The following is a 22,913-nucleotide window of genomic DNA, read 5'->3' as shown; positions in this document are numbered from 1 at the left end:
AAAAGCATATCTATGACAAGATCCAATCTCTGTGCCTATGTGCAGAGCAAATGAAATAAATTTAACAAGGAGATGTGCATATTTATCAATCTAACCAGATGTAGATATCCTTGATTATATAAATGATAAATGTAAGATACATATAATACACAATCAATTATGTAACCATGAAAGGATGGTGCCTTCATCAGGGTTCTATTCCTGCACAAATGTCATGACCAAGAAACAAGTTGGGGAGGAGAGGGTTTATTGAGCTTACACTTCCACATTGCTGTTTATCACCAAAGGAGGTCCGGACTGAAACTCAAGCAGGTCAGGAAGCAGAACCTGATGCAGAGGCCATGGAGGGATGTTTCTTACTGGTTGCTTCCCCTGGCTTGCTCAGCCTGCTCTCTTATAAAACCTAAGAATACCCAGCCCAGAGATTGTACCACCCACAAGTGGCCATCCCCCCCTTGATGACTGAGAAATTGCCCCACAGATGGATCTCATAGAGGCACTTCTCCAACTGAAACTCATTTCTCTGTGATAACTCCAGCCTGTGTCAAGTTGACACACAAAACTTGCCAGTACAGATGGTATTTTACTTGTGCAAGAAATTGGATGAAACAAGAGTAATCAATTTCGACAAATCAGACGTCAAATGGCAAATATCTCATATCTGGCTTATATGTGGAATTTAAAATTAATTTCAAATTAAAATGATACTTAGCTGGAGATTAGAGATAAAAATGAAGAAACATATAGAGACATACAGCAGAAATTGTGATCCAAAATTCATCTCCAGAAGAGTAAACTTCTAGCATTTCATATCAAATTTAGGGGACAATAATTTATAGTAACACATTATATATTTTGTCAGGCACAGAGTAGAATTTGATATCATTAGAGAGTGAATAGCATATTGCTAGCAATGCTGCCTACCCAAGACTTGCTTGTTATATATTGCATGTGTGTCTTCCATTAGCATGCTCTGCCATGTAAAAATACAACCTTAAAAATAATATTTTCAAAAAAATCCTTGAATTTACTATAAGATCACAAATGGAAACACTTCAATTTATTTCTAATATACTCTAATAGCAAAGGCTTGTAGCTTTTATTAAGGTCATCACAGACATTTCATTTAACATTTATCAATCTGCTAATAACCTAAATTTCACTACTGCATGATACCAATGAAACAGGCTTGTTATATTTGATAGAAAAATGAGGTTAAATATATGTGAGTCTGCATATCAAAAGCTCCCTAAAACTCACCTTCTTCATGAAGGCTTTTTTTTTAAATTACAAAATACCTTTCCTTTGGTAGTATAAAGAACCCATCTATTTTATTACTATAAACTAATAGTTGATTTACAATTGCTTCTCCATCACAGTCATTGCTTTAGCTACAAGATTGTAGATAGCCTTTATTAACATAAAATTTTATTAATATCAATAATACCCTTTATTAATATCAAATTATAAATTAAATTTAATATAATTTCTTTATAGTTGGTCAACTTTTTGTTTGCTGACAACCTACCAAGAGTGTTAGGAGCCACTCCCATTATTTTATAAAAAGATAACTTCCAGGCAAGCACTGTAACTGGCTGCTGATTGTTATTGCAGGACCTTGTTGGTGAATGCAAACATCTGCCACTGCACCCTCCTGTTTAAACTGCCTATCATCCTCTTTGTTATTAAACATCTACATTCTGTAACAGCAAGTCTCGTTAGCCCTCATCTACAAAGATCAACCATGACACTATGTTAATGCTTCTAGCACTGCTTCACAGTCTGCTCATCATTGCTAAAGTCAACAGTACACTCTTGCTCTTAAGAAAGAGCTGGCATACTAGTGTCAGGTCTCATACAGTAGAGCTGTCACTGTGCTTCCAATTCTCTGAGCCTTTTGACCCCTCATCCACAGACTGTCAGTGTTGCAGGCATCTCTCCTGCAAATAATAGGGGCTGTTTGTTTTCAAGCTTCTGACAGACATTTTTTAAAGATATACTATTAAAACTGGCTCCTCGTGCTTTTTACTGGGACTATAAATAAAGAAATGCATGAAAGAAACCTTAATTGGCAAGATAATTGTATTTTTTATTTATGATTAACCCCCTTGTTACTGAGCCATTTACCTGCATAGGCTCCAAGATTGAGCTAGAGTGTATTAATCCACTAAAATATATATTTTGTCATTTTAACACTCTTTATTCTTAGCAAAGACATTGGCATGTATGTTAGATCATGCCATGTGTTCCAGGAGTAGAATTAAGATTTGATACTTAATATGATTACATATTACTATTGTGATTTTCCCTCCTCATTTGAATCAGAGGGTAGAAAAACAGATAACTGTTTCTGTCTCAAAGAAAAACAATAAAGATATTCCTTTAGTTCCAAAGTGGTGGTTGATTCTAAGCATTCCCCATCAGGCTTCTACTTTGATGAACTTTATGGCCTCACTATTTCTCTGTTCAGTACTCAGAGATGTCCCAACAGATATCCAAAGCTAACAATTCAGTTTTACAGATTTTGGATTATTTTTAAACCATCCAAAATGTGGTGTCCAGAATGACCAATCCTCTAAACAGCGTAGAAGAAATTGTTTTTCTTGACTGAGAATTTCATGTACAGCATATTTCTTATCACATAATATTAATTCACTTGAGTACAAACTTTTATATTCCCAGAATATTGTATATTTTTAGAAAAAGTCACCAGGTTCCAAGGTTGTAATAATTTCTATTCTTCTACAAATATTGCTCAAGCAACATTTCCTCATTCAATACATACCATTCTGTGTTTACCACATCTTTTCTCAGAACAAAGGTAAACTTTTGTCCTAGTGCAATTATCATACACTAAGAGTACCACTCAACACAGAGGAATGAAAATGTTTTCCAGTTCAACTACCTAGCAACTGACCTAAATCCATATACTTTTAAATAATTATTCTCTGATACTAAATCAAATTCACCTTGATTTTGCTCCCTTCTCAGAAATGAAACATAAGTTAAGCTTTTAAGATTTCTTTTTAATGTACAGCAATGAAATTACTTGGATAGTTTTTCATCTAAATATGACATGTGATAAGGAAACTGATATGTAGGAATTGTTGAGGAAATGTTCTTCAGAAACAAAATAATAGAAAACAAAACAATAAGAGACTTATATAAGTAAACAGGCGATAGACAAAAAAGGGTCCATGTTTGAATATTAGTTAAATAGGAAAATTGTCTTTTCTAAATGGAAATATCAGTTTTAATTACATTGAGTTATAATTACTCTGCTAAAGATGGAATACCTGGGATGCTAGAAGTGCCTCACCACAAAGCTATACTTCTAGCTTTCTGAGACTTAAGATTTAAAATAACTGTTTTTCCTGATAATTGCTCTCAAACAAGGAAATCTTGCTAGGTAACTTTGCAATTTTATGTCACTGACTGAAATGCAAACTTAAAGACAGTTAAAGCTAGAGGGGAAGGCTATATGCATGTCTAATATAACCAAGAAATGAAATAAACTCATCATCCTGTACTGTATATAAATGTTGCTTATCATTTATGTATTCCCATTAAATATTTTATTTGTTTCATCAAACCTTTCTATAGTAGTTCATTGTTTAACACCTTGCTTTCAGAAACAACCTTTCATTTTCACATAATTTAATCACTACCAAAATTCTAAATACCATTCATACCCTGAGGAGCCTGACCCATAATTTCATGTTAGATCACCTACTCTAATCTACTTTCACATGCGATTTCATTCTAATGAACACATCAAAATTGATAACAAGAAAATGTAAAACCTACTTATTTACTTCAACTCTCCATATATTTGATATTTCAAAGAGCAAAGGAAATTTCTTAATATTAATTAACTTTTGCTAAACTCTCCCTTTAAAAGATTTCTGGAGATCTGGATTTTCTTTCTCTATAACTCCTAATTTAATGAACTTCCAAATGGTTGTGACAAAGTTTCTTAAGAAAATAGATTAATAAAGGGAGATGTTCTTTTGCTTCACAGTTTCAGAATGTTTCAGTCCCTCATGATGGTTAAAGCATCCCAGTAAAGATGGTTCTTAAAATTACAGCACAGATTGTAGTCAGCGAATTCCAACAGACAGTAGCTAAGGTGCACATATCGTCAGGAACAAATGACAGATGTTCATATAATAGACTTAGGGAAGAAGAGAGTAGAGATATGAAATAAAAGTGTTTATAGCATAAAAATTGTCACCATCAGTGACCACTTCCTCAACCAGAACCAATGTCCTAAAAATTCCATAGTCTTGAAAGGATATGTCAAATTAAAATGAGAATAACTTGTAACAACCAGTACATACATTCTCCCTTCCTATAAGTTTGAAAGTATGAAAAATTTATTTCAACACATTTTTGAATTATGATTATTTACCTTCAAGAATGTCTGCCAATTTTGTAGAAAGTTATTTAAACATAGATTGAACTGTACTTCCAATATTGTCATAGAGGTTGTTTCTCTTCATTCTTGTGTGATTTGGAGAACCTTGATATTGCTTTAAGCAAGGGTCAGAGTGAATGGCATCTAGCCATCATATGTGTACTGAGATGCTGTGCCAGAAGCATTTCATTTTTAAGCTTAGCTTAGAGTAAACCCTGAAATGCTTCATCTCAAAAAAGGGTAGCAGATAAAACATAAATTCACGTAAAAGACCATGAAATTTATGTCGTATAAATTCACTGTGTGGTACATGAGAAAAAAGACTAATTTCTGATTAGTGTGCTATTTACAGTCTCAATTTCTAAGGCCCAATGTTTCTTATCAAAATGTGAAGCACAGAAAAACAATGCATCCAGGTTGGACTTTAAAATATATGATGGAAGGCTTATATTAAAAATTAACATTTCCAAATACTCAAATCTGAGCTATTAAAGAAGTTATGTGCAACAAAATTTTACTAAAATTAATAAAATAGTTAAAATGACAAAATAACATGAGAATTTATTCATCATATATTTTTCCTGTTGCCTCTGTTCAACTTAGCAAATTAAATCATTCTATTATCATTTATCTAAGTATGAATTCTGATAAGGCATGTCCCAAAGTATGCAATAATAAGATCATTTATTTATTTATTTGGTTTAAAATGAATCATTTGAAAAATTTGCAGTCTCAACAAATTTAAATGCAAGAATTTCAGTTTCCATTTCTTTATTTTTAATACTGGCAACTCTCTTTTTAATCAACATTTTTTCTTCTGGGTAAATTCTCTTATGGTCACAAAGAATCTATCACTAGTATGAATGCTTCTTGGTATTTGAGGTCACATACATAATATTTTCCATCTTTGGGACCATGAATATAACTAATCATATTTAAGGAGTAAAATCATCTTCTCAATTTTGGATATCCCAGGTTAGACTCCATAGTTTCTGAATCAGCAGCAGCTTGGTGAGACATGGATTGTGTGTCTGTGACTGAAGCAAGTATTTAGAATGTATATGGATGAGCCTAATAAATGTTACTCATTTTTAATTAATCATTTTAATTGCTTTATCATGGACATTCTTTTATTTTTTTATTTGATATATTCTTTATTTATATTTCAAATGATTTCCACTTTTCTGACTCCCCACTCCCTGAAAGTCCCATAAGCCCTCTTTCCTCCCCCTGTACCCACATCTACTCCTTCTCACTTCCCTGTTCTGGTATTCCCCTATACTGCTACACTGAGTCTTTCCAGAACCAGGGGCCACTCCTCCATTCTTCTTCAAAATCATTTAATATGTGGCTTATGTCTTGGGTATTGAAAGTTTCTATGCTAATATCCACTTATCAGTGAGTGCATAGCATGATTAATCTTTTGAGACTGGGTTACCTCACTTAGTATGATGTTCTCCAGCTCCATCCATTTGTCTAAGAATTTCATGAATTCATTGTTTCTAATGGCTGAATCGTACTCCATTGTGTAAATACACCACAATTTTTGTATCCATTCCTCCATTGAGGAACACCTGGGTTCTTTCCAGCTTCTGGCTACTACAAATAGGGCTGCTATGAACATAGTGAACCATGTGTCCTTACGGCATGCTGGTGAATCCTCTGGGTATATGCCCAGGAGTGGTATAGCAGGGTCCTCCAGAAGAGTCACGCCCAGATTTCTGAGGAAACGCCAGACTGATTTCCAAAGTGGTTGCACCATCTCGCAATCCCAACAGCAGTGGAGGACTGTTCCTCGCCAACACCTGCTATCTCCTGATTTTTCGACCTTAGCCATTCTGACTGGTGTGAGGTGAAATCTCAGGGTTGTTTTGATTTGCATTTTCCTAATGATTAATGATGTTGAACATTTCTTAAGGTGCTTCTCAGCCCTCCAAAGTCCTTCATGTGACAATTCTTTGTTTAGCTCGGGACCCCACTTTTTAATGGGGTTATTTGGTTATCTGGGTTCTATCTTCTTGAGTTCTTTGTATATATTAGATATTAGACCTCTGTCAGATTTAGGGTTGGTGAAAATCCTTTCCCAATCTGTTGGTTGACGTTTTGTCCTTTTGACAGTGTCCTTTGCCTTCCAGAAATTTTGTAGTTTTATGAGGTCCCATTTGTCAATTCTTGATGTTAGAGCATAAACTATTGGTGTTCTATTCAGGTACTTTTTTCCTGTGCCCATGTCCTCAAGGATCTTCCCCAGGTTCTTTTCGATTAGTTTCAGTGTGTCAGGTTTTATGTGGAGGTCCTTGATCCATTTGAAGTTGAGCTTAGTACAAGGAGATAAGAATGGATCAATTCGCATTCTTCTGCATGCTGACCTCCATTTGAACCAGCACCATTTGTTGAAAAGGCTATCTTTTTTCCATTGGATGCTTTCAGCTCCTTTGTCAAAGATCAAGTGACCATAGGTCTGTGGATTCATTTCTGGGTCTTCCTATTCCATTGATCCGCTTGCCTGACTTTGTACCAATACCATGCAGTTTTTATCACTATTGCTCTGTAGTAAAGTTTGAGGTCTGGGATACTGAATCCCCCAGAAGTTCTTTTACTGTTGAGAATAGTTTTAGCTATTCTTGGTTTTTTTGTTATTCCAGATGAATTTGAGAATTACTCTTTCTGGCTCTATGAAGAACTGAGTTGGGATTTTGATGGGGATTGCATTGAATCTGTATATTGCCTTTGGCAAGATGGCCACAATTACGCTGATACCAAAACCACACAAAGATCCAACTAAGAAAGTGAATTTCAGGCCAATTTCTCTTATAAATATCGATGAAAAATACTAAATAAAATTCTTGCCCACCTAATCCACACATCAAAATGATCATCCACCATGATCAAGTAGGCTTCATCCCAGGGATGCAGGGATGGTTAATTATATGGAAATCCATCAATGCTATCCACTACATAAGCAAACTCAAAGAAAAAAAAACACATGATCATTTATTAGATGCTGAAAAAGCATTTGACAAAATTCAGCATCCTTTCATGCTAAAAGTCTTGGAAAGGACAGGAATTCAAGGCCCATATCTAAATATAGTAAAAGCAATTTACAGCAAACCAGTAGCCAACAGCAAACTAAATGGAGAGAAACTTGAAGCAATCCCACTTAAATCAGGGACTAGACAAGGCTACCCCCTTTCTCCATATCTTTTCAATATAGTTCTTGAAGTCCTAGCTAGAGCAATTAGACAACATAAGGAGGTTAAAGGGATATAAATTGTAAAGGAAGAAGTCAACCTATCACTATTTGCAGATGATATGATAGTATACTTAAATGACCCAAAAAACTCTACTAGAGAACTCCTACAGCTGATAAACAACTTCAGCAAAATGGCTGGCAACAAAATTAACTCAAGCAAATCAGTAGCCTTTATATACTCAAAGGATAAGCAGACTGAGAAAGAAATTAGGGAAATGACACCCTTCACAATAGCCACAAACAGCATAAAGTATCTTGGGGTTACTCTAATTAAACAAGTGAAAGACCTATATCACAAAAACTTTAGATCTCTAAAGAAGGAAATCGACAATCTCAGAAAATAGAAAAATCTTCATGCTCGTGGATTAGCAGGATTAATATAGTTAAAATGGCCATTCTTTTATAATATTTTCCTTTCTCCCCTCTTTTGAGTAGATTCATCGAAGGAGTTTATTCTCTGTGTTTGAGAAACAACTGAAGTTCATTTCAAAGGCTCTTAGAATATGGCCAGGCTCAAAACCATTAATACCCCATCACCTACAGTGAGGTCTTTAAGTCTTGTCTTTGTTTTATTAATTATTTTTATACAGTCCATGTAGAGAGCCTTAGTGAGGTGCCATGCCACCTGGCAGGAACTTGACATCAACCAAAGAGAAGTTCCTCTCTCAGCCTTTGACCTGGAACTCCTGTGTTAGCCATAATACCCCCTACCTAGGGTGGACTGCTTAGACCAAGGTGAAGCCCATTGTTCTTCAAGGACCTGCAGTTTCCTACGAAACACTAGATATGTTACGAGCAAATGAACTGGTTCTGCTGAGAAGTTTCTAGCCTTTGGGGAAAGGGTTTTCCCCTGCCTATAAATTTGGAGTTCTTCATTACACTTTGAGAACTTGAATAGCAAGTGTTATCTTCGTCATCATCTTTTTTTGCCACCTTCCATACATCCCCCAGCTTCCCTTCCTGGTAACCTGTTCGATGTAACTGTGGGTAGTTACAACTCCATATTTTATTCCACACCCCACCAACCCCTGTCCACCCTCTGACTTTTCCACATCCCATACCTCCTCTCCTCCCCCTGTCTCCATGTGTCTCCATATGGATGTCCCTACCCCACACTCTACCTGACCTCTAAACGCCCTGGAGCCTCCAGTCTCTTAAGGGTTAGGTGCATCATCTCTGAATGAACAGAGATCCAGAAGTCCTCTATTGTATGTGTGCTAGGGGCCTCATATCAGCTGGTATATGCTGCCTGATTGGTTTTCCAGAAATCCTTGGGGTCCAGATAAATTGAGACTGCTCGTCCTCCTACAGGGTTGCCTCTCAGCTTCATTCAGCCTTCTGTAATTCAACAACAGAGGTCAGCTGCTTCTGTCTAATGGTTGGGTGTGAATATCTGCACCTGAGTCTTTCAGCTGCTTGTTGGTTCTTCTGGAGTGATATCAAAATAGGTCACTTTTTTGTGAGGGCTCCATAGCCACAGTAATAGTGTTAGGACTTGGGACCTCCCCTTGAACTGGATCCCACTTTGTTCCTGTTGCTGGACCTTCTCTGCCTCAGAGTCCTCTCCATTTCTATCTTTGTTATTCTTTCAGAGAGGAACAATTATGGGTCAGATTTATAGCTCTGTGATGGTCCTCCGGTTCCTCATTTGAAGTCCTGTCTTCTACCAGCTGGAGGTAGTAGGCTCTATAAGTTAACTCTCTCTACTGTCAGGCATTTTATCTAAGGTCTCTCCCTTTTAATCCTGTGAGTCTGTCACCTCCTAGGTCTCTGGTGCATTCCAGAAAGTTTCCAAAAATTACCATTCTTTCTGCTGGCTCTCAGGCCTTTAACCCTTTTCCCTCCCCCAATATCAGATCAGGTTCTGCTCTTGCCCTCTCCCCCATCTCCCCTGCCTAGTCTACTTTTCATCACAGGTCCCTCTCTCCCTCCCCACTTGTGGTTGCTTTCTTCTCCCTCCCAATTTGCACTGAGGGGGGCCTTACTTGGGCACTTCAGCTTGTTGACATTTTTGAGTTCTGTGGACTGTATCTTGGGTATTCTGTACTTTTTTTGGTTGGATAATATTCACTTATTAGTGAGTACATACCATGCATGTTCTTTTGGGTCTGAGTTACTTCACTCAGGATGATATTTAATCATTTATTTTCAGTGCTCTGGATCCTAGGAAATGTATCTTAAACACAGAGATAATGGCTTACAAAACTCTTGTTCTCAACAAGGGTGAAATATAATCAATTCATATTTCATATGGAATATTTAATTATCTTGTAGATATTTGCATATTATTAAAATATAGATAATATAACATCAAACACATGCATTCAACAGGCTTTTACAACCAATGGATTGTCTCTGGTAGAGTACTGGTCACTGAGAATGATATATTTAGCTCCATTCTCAAGACCTATCTTAGAGTTCTATTGATATGAAGACATATCATAACTAAAGCAATTATTATAAAATAAATCATTTGATTGGGGCTTGCTTACAGTTTCAAAAGTTTAGGTCATTATCATCATTGTAAGAAGGATGGCTAAAATTAAGATACAAGTAAGTATTGTGCTAGAGAAATAACTATGAACTATATCCTTATCCATAAGCTAGAAAAGAATCCCAGTTCTCATGAGTGTGTGAAATTTCAAAACTCATCCCATAGAGGAATTTTAACCCAGTAACATGACTACTCTGGCCAGAATACAAATACACCTTTCGTACATACTTTTCATCCTAAACAATAAATGAGGTTAGTTTATAGAAGGAAGGAGGCATGTTGGAAGATGAAGTCTAATTGCAGGGCAGTTTAGTGAGTATAGTTGAGTCAGTTGTGTACATTCATTTGAATTCAGTGCAGTAGTGTTAAGTCAGTCATCTGGAAGTCAGTGCAGTGAATGCAGGGCTGTATTGTTGAGTGTCTTCATGAGTTTATATAGTTTAGTGCAGGTCAGCAGAGGCAGTTGAAGGCAGAGACTAAATCAAGCCAAAATGTGAGAAGAATCCAGATGATACTAGATAACTAGATTCTAGATTGATAGAGTTGGTCAAGGCCAGGTAGAGCAATTCATTCAGAAGCGAAGGGTATCAAGACTGAATCAGTCAACATTGAGAAGAGATGTGAGCAAGAACAGCTGAGTTGAACAAGTCAGGTAAAGGTCAAAAAGAACTAGAACTTAATAGAAAGGGTAAGCTGATTCAGCTATAAGGGACTGAAATGACAACAATATCTGGTGAATAAAAGTTATTTTTACACATCCCCAGTGACAGAGTTTCTCCAATAAGTCACACTCCGTAACCCTTTTAATCCCTTCAGATAATACAGTTCCCTGGATTACTGGTGACTAAGCAGTCAAATATGTGAGTGGAGCCAACTGGACATGACACTTCCAGAAGACCCTGCTATACCTCTCCTGGGCATATACCCAAAGGCTTCCCCGGCATGCAATAAAGACACATGCTCCATTATGTTCATAGCACCCTTATTTATAATAGCCAGAAGCTGGAAAGAACCCAGATGCCCCTCAAAAGTGGAATGGATACAGAAAATGTGGTATATTTACACAATGGAATATTACTCAGCAATTAGAAACAATGAATTCACAAAATTGTTAGTCAAATGGTTTGATCTGGAAAATATCATCCTAAGTGAGGTAACCCAGTCCCAAAAGAATACACATGGAATGCAATCTCTGATAAGTGGATATTAATTAGCCCAGAAGCCCTGAATACCCAAGACACAAATCGCATAACAAATGACTCCCATGAAGAAGTATGGAGAAGGTCCTGATCCTGGAAAGGATTGATCTAGCATTGGAGGGGAATATAAAGACAGAGAAAAAAGAGAAGGGGGGTGATTGGAGAATGGATGGAGAGAAGAAAGTTTATGGGACATATGGGGAGGGGGCATCCGGGAAAGGGGAAATCATTTGGAATGTAAACAAAGAATATAGAAAATAAAAATATTAAAAAAAAAGACTGTCCAACAACTCCAGAGCAATGCCTTACATGTAAGCCTTTAGGAAAAAAAAATAGGCAAGCAAATCCAAACATACAATGTCACATACATTGGAACATGGAAACATACATTGCAATTATAAAAGAGAAAGTAGTAAAAAAGAAAAAAAAATACCAGACCAAAGCAAGGCAAAAAATCATCAGGACACTCTTCAAATTCTTTCATTATTTCTAGCTCTGATACATGAGGGCTTTTCAGATCTCTTTCCTTTCAGTTTTATGGACTGTAATGAACTCTCTGTGAGCTAGTTCCATAACTAGTCTTTATTTCTCCTTGGCATGTAGTACATGACTTAGGCATCTCCATTGGAATCATCAATAACACCTATACTTCACCTTCAGCCCCATGCAATGGCCATTCTGGTCCTCCATGTCGGACATCTCTGAAAATTGCCTGACCTAAGTATTTTTTCTTAGCTGCAAAGGCAAATTCTCCAATGCTTTCTTTTATTTTTTTACTCTAAAGGCAGAACAACATGGATGAAGCTACCAAGTTCTGCTTGCTGGGGCTAGAACATAAACCTCTGTTCAAACAGATTTTCATCAACTTTCTTTTCTTCTTCATTTCTTTCACTGCTGAACCTTTTACTTAATTCCTTCAAAAGTTGGAAGCCAAGCTATGCTCTCTCTAGTCCAGTTAGCATCAGGCGTTTCTATAAACTTTTATTACTTTTAGCACATGACTTGACTTCATTACAATTCCTTGTCCCGTCCAGCAGGTCTAGTTATTCCAAGGTCCTGGAGAGGTACTACCTGAGGGTCAAAAATGGGGGGAAGAGAAAGGGGGGCCAAGCACGCTAACAAAGTCAGAGTCAATCTGGGTTGTGTGAAGGCCTCATTTAATGTTGGGGAGACGAATGGGTTTTAAGGCTTACACAGAAGGAATTGACCTTCACACAAGAACAAAGGAGGAAAGGGCAGAGAAGCCCCAAGCGATGGAAGCAGGAAGCGAGGAGGTCATCCAAGTGGGGACACCAGGAGTTAATGCAGGCAGGAACATTCCGCAGTTAGGGCAGGAACTCAGGAGCTCGCACTCTTCTCGTACCTACAGCTCATGGGGAAGTCTCTAGTTAATTGTTTTCATATTTTAGCAGCCACCACCTTAGGGCCATGAGTAAGCATTAAATCTGAATAACTCAGGATGGCTTCCCACAATTCCTGGTGCTTATTTTCTTTTCCAACTATTGTTTATGTCTCTATGACCACTTGCTTTTATTCCAATGTAGAGCTTTGTAACTATTTGACACAGTCAATCCTAGGCTTTCTTGACCTTTTTTTTTTTCTGCCAAGACCATTAATCCAAAACTCTTCAATATATACTCAGACAGATTTTAGAGCAAGAGCAAAAGTTGGCACATTCTTTTCAAAGATAAAAACATGCCGTAGATTGTTTGGAGTAAATTTTGAGCAGAATGGTACAGATTAAAGTTTCACAGATATTGATTCGGTTTATTATCTCATGCAGAGGTATGTAGAATAGAAAAAATATAAAGGGTAATTCGATAATTTAAACGTCTTCAATGTATAATAGCTACCCTGTGTGCTATGAGTACTTATTTGAAAATCATGGATCATTTCTGTGATATGGACTCAGCCATGAATAAATAGAAAAATGAAATAACATGGAATTTATTTGCACAATAAAAAATCCAACTTTGGCATTTCAAGTGAATAAAAGAAGAGGCAGTTCAATAAACAGTGCTCAGGGAAATGATTGCATTGAAGAAAACAGAAAAATTGATCTACTTTTTTATATGATCAACAAACATTTCTTATAAATCTATAAGAACAAAATATAATATTTTAATTGTATAAAAATATCAAATATTTCTTTTTAACTTTAGAAAGTGATATGACTCATCAATTAAGAGAAAATTGCCTAGTTTATTATAATTTTATGTCTCTTTATGCTTAAACGTGTTAAGACTTGGTGTTTATGAAATATTCTCCCAGGCTTTTGCTACATATTTTTTTTTTTTCATTCAACAAAGAGCTTGTGCTTCCTATTCGGTTTATTCTGGAATACAATACACATTTTTCCAAAAGTTGGATAATGTCTCATTTCCTATTATATTTCATACCAAGTTTTATCTAAACACTGTGACAGACCTGAGTTTCTTGGCCTTTTGGGAAGTTAAAATAATAATCTATATCTCGTTCCTAGTTTTTATCTCCATGATTTTGCCTTGCCTTTTGGTATTAGGTATAGTTTATACTAATATAACCTTAAAGTTTTCTCAGCTGGCCAATTATTAAGATACATTTGTTTTCTGAGAATAGAGTCATGATTGTCCCTCTTTCATTTTTTTACTTCGGGAAGTTTCATTGTGAATAAATTCTCTACACTTGTGAGTTACTCAACATTTTAAAGCCTCTTATAACACAGAGTATTTTTTAGATTGTCAGGAATCATTCCTTTATTTTAAAACCCTTATCTCTTAGAATTTGTGATTAGAATTCTGATTTTCAATGAAAAAAAATTAGTAAAAAATAAAAATTATGATGTAATCAATGAAAACAATTACTTTATCATAATCCCTTCAATATTTTTTTCTGAATATAATGAGAATAAGTACATCTGCTATTTGTAGGGAATGCATGTGTATCTAGGCTGTGCCTCTGAAACATCTGCAGGACACTTTCAGTGGAACTTTGGGGAATAAAGCTCAGATTAACTTCACAGTAAAACCACTTTAGTTTTCATACTGCAAGTATGACTATCAAAAACTAGATTTAGACACTCAATTCTAACTCAGAAAAATCACTCTTTTTTTCCTTGAGGAACCAATCTCTTCTCAATACCATACCCTTTGAGAATATCCTGGGTCTGCTGCAGAGTCAAGGATATGACCAGCATCTATTTACCACCTTTGTGGATGGTAAATTGGACAGACAGAATCCTTAAAGTTTGCTTGTTAAAGATAGTGTATCAGGATATTATATCCAAGATATACAAAGAACTCAACAAGGTAGACTCCAGAGAGCCAAATATCCCCCTTAAAAAATGGGGTACAGATCTAAACAAAGAATTTTGTTTAGCAGAATATCGAATGGCTGTGAAGCACCTAAAGAAATGTTTAACATCCTTAGTCATCAGGAAAGTGCAAATCAAAACAATCCTTAGTCATCAGGAAAGTTCAAATCAAAACAACTCTGAGATTTCACCACATATCAGTCAGAATAGCGAAGATCAAAAAGTCAGGAGAAAACAAGTGCTGGCGAGGATGTGGAGAAAGAGGAACACTTCTCCACTGCTGATGGGGTTGCAAACTGGTACTACCACTCTGGAAGTCAGTCTAGCGGTTCCTCAGAAAACTGGGAATGATACTTCCAGAGGATCCCACTATACCACTCCTGGGCATATACCCAGAGAATTCCCCAGCATGTAATAAGGATACATGCTCCACTATGTTCATAGCAGCCCTATTTATAACAGCCAGAAGCTGGAAAGAACCCAGATGTCCCTCAGCGGAGGCATGGATACAGAAAATGTGGTATAAATACACAGTGGAGTACTATTCAGCCATTAGAAACAATGAATTCATGAAATTCTTAGACAAATGGATGGAACTAGAGAACATCTTCCTAAGCTAGGTAACCCAGTCTCAAAAGAACACTCATGGTATGCACTCACTGATAAATGGATATTAGCCTAGAAGTTTGGAATACCCAAGACACAATGTATATATCAAATGGTGCCCAAAAAGAAGAAAGGAGTGGCCCATGGTCCTGGAAAAGGTCAGTGCAGCAGTGTAGGGGAATACCAGAACAGGGAAGTGGGAAGGGTTAGATTGGGGAAGAGGGGGAGGGTAGAGGGCTTATGGGACTTTCAGGGAGGGGGTATCTAGGAAAGGGAAAATCACTTGAAATGTAAATAAAGAATGTATAGAATAAAAAACAAAAGATAGTGTACCAGGACACTTCTAACTTCTTCCACTGTATGTCCTCACAAATTCTAAATAGCGAGACAATAGTTAAAGTCTATAAACAAAGAAGCTTAAGTCTGTGATTCTCTGGGAGTGAGTTACTCAACTCAATATCATCACACTGAAGCCTCACCACGGATAACCCACCATGCTTCCCCTTGGAAGCACATCTTTTTAGATAAATCACTTAATGGTTTTAAATATTAAAAATAAAAATTGTGGCATCGTCTGAATTTCCAAATAAAATATTTTAAAGAAAGCAAAAACCATAATTATTGCTAAAAAAAACTTTAATCTCATTTTTCGTTATTTTTAACTTCAATTTAATTTTAAAAAACATTTAGTTGAATTATGATTATATTATTTCCCATCTCTTTTCAATTACTCTTTCCAGATATCTCCAAAATTCTTGTTGCCTTCTGTTATTTTAACATTGTTGTTACATAGACATATAAGCAAATATATAAATACAACCTATAGACCCCTTTCAACCTGCATATTCATACTTCTGAGGCTAACCATTTTCTATCAGTTAACTAATCAGGAAATTCAACTCTGAGGAAGAATAATCCTCTCAGTTGTTGATTATTTGTTGTTCTTCATCTGGGAGCATAGACCTGTGAGATTTCTCTCACTTATATGCAGATGTCTATTATTGAACTCTTCATAGCTGAGCTACCCAGCCTTGTTAAGATTTCATGGATGTAGCTCCTGCTTGTAACTAGAAGAACCAACCTGTAGTAAAAACTTCACGGTCCCGTGGCTCTTCACAACTTTCCTGTCCACACTTCCATATACACTCTGAGCCTCAGATGAAGAAGTTTTGTTGTAGACTTCTCACCTGGCATTGATCATACCAGGCAAGTGTTGTATGGCATAGTTTTGTATAGCTATACATATAGCTTTAATTGTCTTTTGGTACAAAAATAAATTTAATTGTTGAATTGTGATATCTTTGGGTCTAAAAGTAAGTACTTAGAGTTAAAGTAGGGGTGTTATGCCAGTTTAACAAGTAAACAGTGGGGCAGTGGGCTCTTTTTTGGGCATATACATCATCATTCGTGAGTAGCTGGCTAGGTGGACAGTACCAATCATGATGCCACTCCTTCTGAATGGGATTTGAATTCAGTTAGACTACTGCCTGTTATTGAGCTACAACCACAAGTTGTATTCTTTTTCTATTCTATTTCTTACCAGCCCACAAGTACTGGTTCATAGATGTTACAGCTGAATAGGACTACTGATTTCTATTCTCCCTTGGCACCTTGCATATCACACTATGATATTAATAGAGACATCTCTCTAAGATGAAATTTCTAGATCAATTCCTGTTCAATGCTTCGAAGTCCTCAGATTAGAGTTCATAGTAACTGCGTTAAAAGAAACTTTAGTTTAAATTATGGAAAGCAAATATTTGAAAAGCAATGGAGGTATCTTTGTTTTGTAAGTTTCTCAGACTACCCTGTCCTACAACTCTCAAGGTTTTTTACTCATGCCTAGTACTGGAATTTTGTTAGAAAAATCCATTGGTCTTTGGAGGAGCACTAAATTAATTGGTAGATGCAGTTATATGTAATTTGCTAAATATAAAATAATGATTTGCAAGTGTTTCCATTGTTACTTATCACTCTCCAATTCCTACTTAAATTATTTCCCATATTGCTTTTCTCCATTCACAGTATTTACGTCCTGCCCTTCTATGTCCTAGAGCCCATTTCCCAGCTTGGTCCATTTTCACTATTGTGCATTTTTTGGTAACTCAGAGTTGTATACTAACACATACAGATTTGGAACTAAGAACCAAGAATAAAAGAGAACATATAGCATTTGTTTTACATGTCTAGGCTACTGTAGTAGTCTGGGTTCTAGAGAGTCACAGAATGTAAATATATATATATATGCATATATATGTGCGTGTATATACTTAAATACCTATATATGTATATATTTATACATTCATATATCTATATACACATATGCGCAAGCACCTGTGTGTATGTGTGTTTGTTTGTGTGTGTGTGTGTGTGTGTGTGTAAATTTATTGGAATAGCTTACAAGCTACACTCAAAGTAAACCAACAACGGCCAAGAACATATAGTTGCTCAGGCCCAGGAGGCTCGGTATTTCAGCTGGTCTTCTATAGAAGCTGGAATCCTGAAGAATCAGGCTTTAACAGATGTGCTGTCAAGTAAGCACAAGCAAACAAAGAAGAACAAACTCTTCTTTCTGCCATTGCTCTTATGTAGAACTCCAGCAGAAGGTATGGCCAAGATGAAAGATGTGCCTCAATATCTTGATTAAAGTTATATGTGCCCTCCAGCCTCAAGGTATGTGTCCAAAATTTTTGTCTTCTAGCTTTAAGACACAGGTGTCACAGGTGTGTCCTCCATTTCTGGATTGAGGATCATTCCAGATATAGTCAAGTTGAAAACCAGGAATAGATATCGCAATCCACCCCTTGTAAATGATGCTAATCATATATTTATGTCCAAAATAAAACAATAACCAGGTCACCTAACCTGATATAACTATCCCTTGTATAATGACAAATTAAGTGTGAATTTAGAATAGGTCAATGTTCCTTGGGAAGCATTCTTTTAGTATCACAAACTTAAATATGATACCATTGATATTTTCACAATTTATTTTAAAGAACTTGATGTTAAAGTATAAATATCTGTCTTAGTTAAGGTTTCATTGCTGTGAAGAGATACACTGCCTAAGACAACTCTTATAAGGAAAACATTTAATTGGTGGTGATTTACAGTTTCAGAAGTTCAGTCTATTATCTTTTTTTTTATTATCTTGTATTTATTCTCCTAAATCAAAGGAAATATATCTTTTTTTTATTATTCGATATAATTTATTTACATTTCAAATGATTTCCCCTTTTCTAGCCCCCCACTCCCCGAAAGTCCCGCAAGCCCCCTTCTCTTCCCCTGTCCTCCCACCCACCCCTTCCCACTTCCCCGTTCTGGTTTTGCTGAATACTGTTTCACTGAGTCTTTCCGGAACCAGGGGCCACTCCTCCTTTCTTCTTGTACCTCAGTCTATTATCTTAATGGTGGGGAGCACAACCAAATACACACAGAAGGAGCTGAGAATTCCACATCTTGATCTAATGGCAGCTAGGAGAAGACTGTCTTCTACAAGCAGCCAGCAGGATCTCATTCCACACTGAGGAGAGCCTAAGCAAAGGAGTCCACTCCTGTACTGACACACTTCCTCACTACAAGGCCATACCTTAACTAATACTGCCACAACCTGGGTTAAACATTTACCACTACGGTTGCCTAACAGAATAATATATACTAGCTTTGTCTGTTTTACTACCAATTCCATCACTTCATTTTTCTTTACAAACATGAATTCCAGTGTGCCTATGTTCCATATTTTCACTCACTAATTGAAAGACACTTAAAATTATATCTCATTCCTAGATATTGTGAATAAGGTAGAAATGAATATGACTCAACAAATAATTGTAAAGCAAGATATCAAATCCTATGGGCATTAGGTTTGTGAAGGGTTTGTATAGGTGGAATATATGGTGGACATATTTTTGAATTTTGGAAAGTTCTCCACACTGATTTCCAGAGTGGCAGTATCAGTATAGAAATCCCATAGTGAATATGTACTTTATTCTCCTTATTCTACAATCTCATTAGTATGTTTTCTCATATGTTATTGTGGTTGTTGATCTTGTACATTCTGACTGGTATAAGTATCGGAGGCAAGCATGAACTTCATCATTTGTGATTTCAGTTTTCAAGCTTCATGCTCATTTTACCTATATATAGTACTCTGGAGGATTCTCTAAAATCAGTCAGATGGAAATGCAAGCTGAGTGACCTGTGATTTGAGAAAACATTTTAAAGGGACTAAAAGAGTTTTCTTAAAATTCACATTATTCAGATAACTACTCATTCATTTATATTTTTTACTACATACAGTATCAATTACAAAGACAAATAATCACTAAAAAATACAATAGGGAATTTTTGCTTGTATTCTCCAAAGTGTGAAAAATATACAAGCTAAATATTTTAAACATACATATTTCATTTTGTAAAAATATTGTTGATATTTAAACAGAGCATATATCCAATATGTAATTTTCCGGGTTCATTGATCAAATCAGTGCTTTATACTTTCAGCTGTTTTAAAATGATATGTTAAACCACAAATGTCTTTTACCAATATTTTTATTCATGAATATATACAGGTTTATTTACACACACACACACACATACACACACACACACAATCAGTTGCCTGAGGAGACTGAAGCAGGCATTGTATCTGCTGGAGTTACTGAGAGCTGGAAAACAAGCAGTTTGGTGATACTGAGCAAAGAACTCATATTCTCTATAAACCTGAATGTTCTTTTGACAATGAAGCCCTGTATCCAAAGCAAGTCCTTCTTTTCTAAAATATTTGCAAAGTGTTTCTTTGAAATTGAATTGTTTTTGTATAGCATTTTGCTTGCGATTATTTGTATTTTGCCCCTACAACTAACAGGGTACAATACACTTAAAATAATAGCTTATTAAACTCAATATACCAGGAGGACTAGATCTCATATATTTACCAAATATTTAAAGTTATTTGCTTCTCCTACATAGCAGGTCAAATTAAAGTTTGTCTATTTATGAAAGACCTTTTGAATACACATGATACAACTCACAGACGATATGAAGCTAAAGAAGAAGGAAAACCAGAGTGTGGATGCTTCAGTAATACTTAGGAGGAACAAATTAATCAGTGGGGAGGTAGAGAGATGGAGGGACATGGGAGGCAGAGGAGAAGGAGAGGAAAAAAGGGGGCCAGGATCAGGTTGTGGGAGTAGACTGGGAAGAAGCACAGAGGGTCAGGAAATTGAATGGAGGTGTGTATCAATGGGGGTTGGGGAACTGGAAGTAGACACTAGAAAATCCCAGATGCCAGGGAAGCAAGAGGTTCCCAGGGCAAACCTGGGATAGCTAGAATACCCAACAAAGGGGAGCTAGAACCTTTAGAGGCTATATCTAGTGGATAGGTACAGCTCCTGGTTGAGTGATGGGGCCACCCATGCATCTCAAAAATTTTAACTGAGAGTTATTCCTGTCAAAAGAAAATACAGGTACTAAGAGTGGAACAGAGACTGAAGGAAAGGCCATCAAGAGACTGGGCCACCTAGGGATCCATCCCATTAGCAGCCACCAAACCCAGACATTACAGATGCCAAGAAGTGCTTGATGACAGGAGCCTAGCATAGGGTTTTCCCAAGAGGATCTACCAGAGCCTTACCAATACAGATGAGGATGCTCACAGCCAACCATTGGATTGAGTATAGGGATCCCAAGGGGAGAGTTAGTAGAAGGACTGAAGGAACAGAAAAGATTTACAACCTTATAGCAAGAACAACAATATCAACTAACTGGACAACCCTGAACTCTCAGGGACTAAACCAAAAACCAAAGAATACACATAGAAAGACCCATGGCTCTATCCACATATGTAGCAGAGGATAGCCTTATAATGGGAGGGGAGGTCCTGAAGGCTCTAAGCTCCAGTGTAAGGTAATGCCACAGTGGGGGGGTAGGAGTGATTGGGTGGGTAGCGAGCACCCTCATAGAGGCAGGGCCAGAGAAGATGGGATAGGGGCTTGCAGAGGAGAAACCAGGAAGAGGTAAAATATTTCAAATGTAAACAAATAAAATAACCAATACAAAATATTTCTAACTATATTCTGAGGATGATAGATTTGAATTTATCACTTCAGATTTTTCAACACCACTTGTTCTGGCAGAAACTCATTAGAACATTGACAGACAAACAGAATTAGCCTCCATTTTCTCTGTCTTTTATGCATGAAACCTTTTAAAAATTCAGACTCTTGAACTTTTTATTTGAAAAAAAAAAGAATGTTATGTTATTGAGGAGAATTTCTTCCATAGACATCCTTCTGCAAAGGAAATGGAAGAAACCTGAACCAAGGGAGCATAAATTTCACATGGAGAGGAAAATAATTTTTAAACTATCTCATTCCTTTGCATTAACTGGCAATTGGAACTATATTGTTAATGGACTGTGAATCTTTAATTACAGATAAATGTTCGTGTTAGTGTCTGTCCTCAGGGCAAAAATGCAAACATGTTACCATGAGAGAAGCAAAGAAATGAATTTATGCTTTAATGAACTGTGGAGTCTTATTATTCACTTGATATGATATGACACTTTGACTTTGTACTGAGAACAAACTGGGAATACCAAGTTCAATTTGTATTCAGGAATTGTTTACTCTGAAAATTTAGCCAATGATTAGTTGTTTTCATTTAATACATTGAACGCTTTCTTTCATTGCCTTTCCTTTTTTTATTTTTTAATTAGTTTAAAGTAATTATTTGAAAATTCAACATTAATTTTGTCCCTAATCTTGAGGGAAATTATTCATGGAAAAATCTTCTATTAGGTCTGTCATTTTGCTGTGATGGTTTGCTTCCTATCCACGGAGAAGCGAGCAAGCTCAGGCTAACCAGGTGACCCATATAATAACAGCCTGTCCATCTCCTGAACTACTTTTCATTATGGAGCCATGCCAGATTTAATTGAGCATTTAACTCATACTTTATTACTTTTCTCGTTTCCAATGATTTATGTGAAGTCTTCATATTAAAGCTAGAAGGTGTTGATTTTCACACAATACCAAAACTCAAATTCTGGTTAACAAGACAACTCTCTCTCTCTCTCAAACTTGCCCTTGGAGTTGTTATTGTCACTGCTCATGCACTGAGTTCAGTACAGGTAGAAAAGAAGAAAAAGCATGTCCAATGAGCTTACAGTTTGACAATGACAGTTTGAATTCACTGCTGTTATAAAATGGGAAATTAAATGTTATGTGAAGGTCCACAGCTATTACACAGCAAATCAAAATGTTATTCTATTAGACAAAAGCATTAAACTTCAAAGTCACATAGTCAGTGTTCTGTAACAGATTAATATTTGCTGTTGTGGGAGAAAGGAGCATATTTAAACCTTTTCTTGAGATTTACTCTGCTCTTTACAAGGGCTATCTGCCAAATTATAAATAACGTAGTTATCACTGAAGAAGAAATAAAATCAGCTCTGTTAAACCAAAATAGCACACAGTGAGCAGATATGATAGGGGATAAAAGATAATGTACCTGATTTGGTGTTTTGTATATTGCACAGACATTAATTGCAGTTTAACATGAAGGAGAGTGAAGACAGTGAGGTTGAGTTTCCATTCTCATGCAAATGTATGAGTTTGTGCTCTGGAGAGAACTTGCTGCTAAAGTATGTG

The sequence above is a fragment of the Apodemus sylvaticus genome, chromosome 16 (genome assembly GCF_947179515.1).
Source record: "Apodemus sylvaticus chromosome 16, mApoSyl1.1, whole genome shotgun sequence".
Taxonomy (NCBI): Eukaryota; Metazoa; Chordata; class Mammalia; order Rodentia; family Muridae; genus Apodemus; species Apodemus sylvaticus.
The sequence above is the reverse complement of the archived record's forward strand: the minus strand, read 5'-3'. Positions refer to the sequence as shown.